A 5,129-nucleotide genomic window follows, 5' to 3' on the forward strand; every position below is an offset into this window, starting at 1 on the left:
GTGCTTTCGCCTTTTCTTCCATTTTTCGAATGTAAATTTCCTCTCTGCTGTAATCTTCGAAGCTTCGAATAGCGCCTTTTTGAAGTGCTTTCTTGCCGGGAAGAAAAGTGCCTTCTTATACGGGAACACTCTGGCAAGCACCACTTTCATCAGCACAGTCTCATATATAATAACACGAAATATGACGGCAGTTTGCGCTAACAACAATTTGTCCCAGTAGATTTTGGTCAGTGCCATATCGCCCCATACTAAACAGGCGCACAAAGCTGTATAAAGTTCTGCATGCTAGGTTTAGCTCTATAGTAAGAGTCTTTAAAGCCGCGTACTTTTAATGCGTGGAACCTATTTGTTTTATATATAGGATGATATCTAAATACTTTAACGCTATCTTGAGCTCTACATGGTGGCGGTTGATCTGGATTTGAAATTCTTTTTGAAGAGGTTTTCTTCATTAAGGACAATAGCTATGCATTTATGCAGTAAGATCGGCTGCCAGTCTTTGAGTTGACGATTGTCTCAAAATGACGTTTTGTGCAAGCCTTCACCAATAATGCTAAGTTGTCGAGCTACGCAAGTATTTCAGTTTCCTCCAGCATATGAGGCTATTCGAGCATTCCCTCATATTCGATGCTCCATCAAGTCGATCCTATACCTTCAGTCTCCTGCTGCAACCTGTGAACTATAATGTTTCCATCAGCTTGGCAATTGTATCAAGTAGACATATCAGTCGATCCGCCGAGGTACCTTTCCCTTGGGCTTAGGGCAAATTCTGTCTCCTCTTCAACTCTGTGAAAACCTATTCTTTCTGGAAATGGACCTATAGAATCATGAGAAAGATCAGGTCAACGCCTAGCAAACACCTTCACTACGCCCGGTGGTATCCCGTGCATTTTCTGGCGCTAGTTTCGCTTTTGCTATTTTAACTACGCGCTGGATTGCGATATACAACCTGTTTGCCTGCACAATCTTTTGGCTCCACTAGTATTTTGGTTGGTGACGATGGAAGTAGGACAGAGGTTAGGATTTGCCTTATTTATAATTCATCCAGCGATCCACCCAAGGCATCACACTTTCTATCGAGTTTTCTCATCAGACGTCGCAAGGCCTGGTCAGCTGTCCGAAGACCAAGTCGGGAATGCAAAACCTACGAGTCAGATTGTCGCATTAGGCAAGCCATCTTCAGAATAACCGGTAGCAGCGTTAGGCTGTAATAACAAGTAGTCACATGATTGTCGGTGCTGAGCGAAGGATGGAAGGAGGCTGCGAAGACGCCTTTACGGTATCTGTACTACGAAAATGGAAGGAAACAAGGGCGTCCGAACCGTTAGAAGACTGTGGTACCAGCGCAGCCGCTAAGCAGATGGCCAGTCAAGAAACGTTGCAACGGCAATTCGAGACTATTGGCACATCGATATTATCAGTTTATGACTAACGGATCAATTTTCACAGTATAAATACATACAGGTACGGCAACTAAATCCGGACTATTCCTTACAGGTTGTATCTAAACAAAAACAAGTATTTCAATAAAATTACATGTGTTAGAGGTTCGATTCTCGGCGGATATATTCATTTCAGGTAACCACCATACAACGCGATTACAGCTTCAATTCGGGGTCTAAACCGCTAGCTGGTCAAAATCATTTCTGAAAACATTTCTTCTTTAATTTGTAAGTAACTTTTTTATAGGGCCGTATTTAGGTAAAACTATATATTGGAACGAATTAGTTAAGTCGTCATTCAAAAATGTAGAACCGACCAAAAAAGCATTAAAAAATTCAAAAAGTTTTCAAACGACTATGTTCGTCTGCATAACTTGATATGCAATTGATACTCGTCCCTCCAAAACGGCGAGAATATCAAAAACTACTTTTTTTCATGAATTTTTCTTTAAATCTAGTACCTATTGAGAATCTTCCGGTTCTCCTCATGAAAGCATTCTAAAAGCTGCATGAAAACTGGCATAAATGTTTCGACCATCTATTTCGAGCCATAGAAAGAGTATTTAATTTTGGTGGAAATTTACTCTGCGCAGAAATATTGGATTAGGTATAGTTGATCTGTGCTAAAATCCCGAAAAGGACGCATTCTTTTTTGCCGCGATGAGCTTATGTGGTGTTCTAGAGAGAACTGGCTTCCCTCAGGTACTAAGAATAGCAGATAAATGCATGTCTATCATGCCAAACGGCCTATGAAAGGTTTATCCGAATCTACTTTACCTTGTACATTTTGTATTTTCTTTCTTCATACGAATTTTGTAGTATATAACGTTGGCGGGATTTGAAGCAACAACTTGATCTCTTTCAACCCCTCTGTGTCTTTTTCGCCAGCAGCGTTCTTCTTTCTAGCCAAAGGCAAAGAGGTAATTTATGTAGCAGAGCTCGAATAATAATTATGTCATTACCGGCCAATCAAAACCTACTTCTTCGGTTCAGAATGCCGATAGCCAAAATTATATAAATAAAGATTAGAATAAATGTAGTTATACATAAGGAAATAAATACGCAAGTATACTAGAATGTTCTCATCATTATCGTCATCGATCTTTTCTTATCTTCGCAAGAACTGGTAGGATACTTTATTTAATGAATTATCTGCAAGTTTAAAGCTTTCGGTGCTGCTACGACAACATAGGACCATTTTGACATGTGTGCGCGTTAGTAGCCATATAAAAATTCTGATATTAGGCTAATATAGCTGTTATTTTTAGTTTTTTATTTTTAAAGTGAAAATAAGCTTGGTTACATAAGAACGCCAACCTTCGCACTTTAACGACACGATAAAACTTTTACATCCTAGAAAACAGTAACAGACAGTCCTTTCCTTATGAAACCACAGAAGAGCGTGAAAAAGCATAAAAGGGAGAATAATTCATCATTTTTCTGATGTAGAAATCGAAGTTCAATTTGGGAGTAACAATAATACCACGGTCACATGAGTAGCCGTTAAGAAAACACTGACCGTTATGGCGTATATATCCTAAATACATTACAGTATTTTTAGTTATACATTTACGCGTACAAATATCTTGGAATTACTTGTCCATGATATAAGTGGTAAAGGCGATTGTCCCTGAGAGGAATCGTGTCGAACGGAAAACTTGAAATTGTCAACGCATAGCTTGTAGCTTATGCTTCTTGAAATAACATGTTTAATGTCGAAAATAAAAGAGATTCGAGGCTGGAGCGGTAGGGATACGCGAAGAGTAAGGAGAAGAGACGTTGATTTCAAGCTACAATGTTCGATTCTTTAATAAGTAATTCCTTACTCGTTTAAAAAGTAGATTGGATATTTAAACGTGCAGTAACACTTTAATAAGAAGGCTACGACCAGTCCTATCAAATGTTTTGCGACAAAAGGTACATACAATCAAAAGCTATAGAGCCTTAGTGGCAAATCCTTAACTAACGCTACTAGCGGAGTAGCAGGTGAAAGTCTAGGCACATGATAGAGTACTATGTTGGGAAGAATGGAAATATATAAGCCGAAATTGCCTTAATTGTGCCGTGAGAGAGCAATAATTATCACAGAAAGGAAAAGCTTAGATTAGTGCATTCGTCAATAGCTCCTCTTTCTGTTTCAGGACAAAAAGGTCTCACAGAAATGTAATAATTTTCGCGAAAATATTGGATAAAGACATTTATGCCATTGGCTCATATGGCCCAACGAAGTACAGTAATTTCACAAAGCTGGGGCAAGAGATGTTTGTGTTTCGAGGAAGGGCTGTGATTATGGCTGAAAAAAATTATATGTCATGTTAGTTTAAATGTAATAATTCTTTCACATAGGTTTTCGCGAAGCTTTGAAATCTGAAGCCGAATTTTATATGGCACACAGGATATTAGCAGATCCATTCTCCGAAAAATGAGTAAATCACGGAAGCGTGTATAATTTTCATAGTTATCTATTATTTTTGTATGAAGAATTATCCATGATGAGTTACGATAACATCTTGTGATTAGTCGAACTGTAATTCATTTATCGGTTAGATTGTTTACTCTCAACGGCTCATTCCAATATGGTCGTCGGAATTTCTTCTAGAAGCAGCTAAACGTGACACAATGGGTACGCAGGTATGATGGTTCTGAACACAGTGTTCTACATAGGCTTACCGAACCCTAACCCCAATAGCATGTAACATGCTCACCTTATAAAATACAATTTACTTTGGTTTTTTTTTACAAAAACTATAGGTCAGCGATGAACTTTGCACAGAACACAATAAAGAAACTTAGCTAGCTTAAACCCTTTCATATCGTCAGATTTGTTGGAACGAAACCCAGTACCGCAAATTGAACCAAGCTTTTGACGCCATGTGCGTATCAAAAACAGCGAGAAGATTCAGTATTTACCTTTTAAAACTAACTAAAAAAGAGGCTGTTTTTTTTAAATTAGTTTATTTAGTTAATGCGTATTCCTTTCCCCTAAATCATGTACATGGAACGATATGGTGCAGATGTTGTTACCAGCAGTGAAGTTGTGCGAAACTGACCCAGAAATAGCTTATATACAGTATTTGTATAACTTTTAAATCTGACGTATTGCGTAAAACAAAAATGTAAGAGTGAATATTGGTTTACCTGATAGCATACACTTCCTCCGGGTTTGCCAGAATCTGGCTTCGCATGTACTTTGTAAAGAAACTTTGTAGCGTCTTCTACAGCGGATAAGTTCTTACGTGTTCCTCAGTGTTCGCACATTATATTGTAACTTATCTTTTTTATGCACACGTGACGTACACCTTTTGTAGAATATACGTACTTGTGCCTTGTATAAAAGTATGTAGAAACTTCGCATGTCTGTATGTGTTCTCGCATTAAAGAGTGTCACAGTTCTTCTCACAGACCTATTTCGAGCACTGGATTCCATTATGTATTACATCGAAGACTATTGAATATACACGTACTGTACTGTAGAATATTTCAGTAAATCAACTGTTCAGGTTAAGCTAGTCGACATATGTTTCAGCATTTTTTGAAAAAAACGAAAAGAAACATTATGAGCTGAGGCTACCATTGCTGCTTATAATAACGTTTTACATTACAAATGGGTACGCAAAGGCGAACACTATGCGCACAACAACTGATATTGTAAATCTTTTACTATAGAGTAAACATTACAGGTGCGCA

This window comes from Varroa jacobsoni, unplaced genomic scaffold (assembly GCF_002532875.2).
Source record: "Varroa jacobsoni isolate VJ856 unplaced genomic scaffold, vjacob_1.0 scaffold_965, whole genome shotgun sequence".
NCBI classification, from domain to species: Eukaryota; Metazoa; Arthropoda; class Arachnida; order Mesostigmata; family Varroidae; genus Varroa; species Varroa jacobsoni.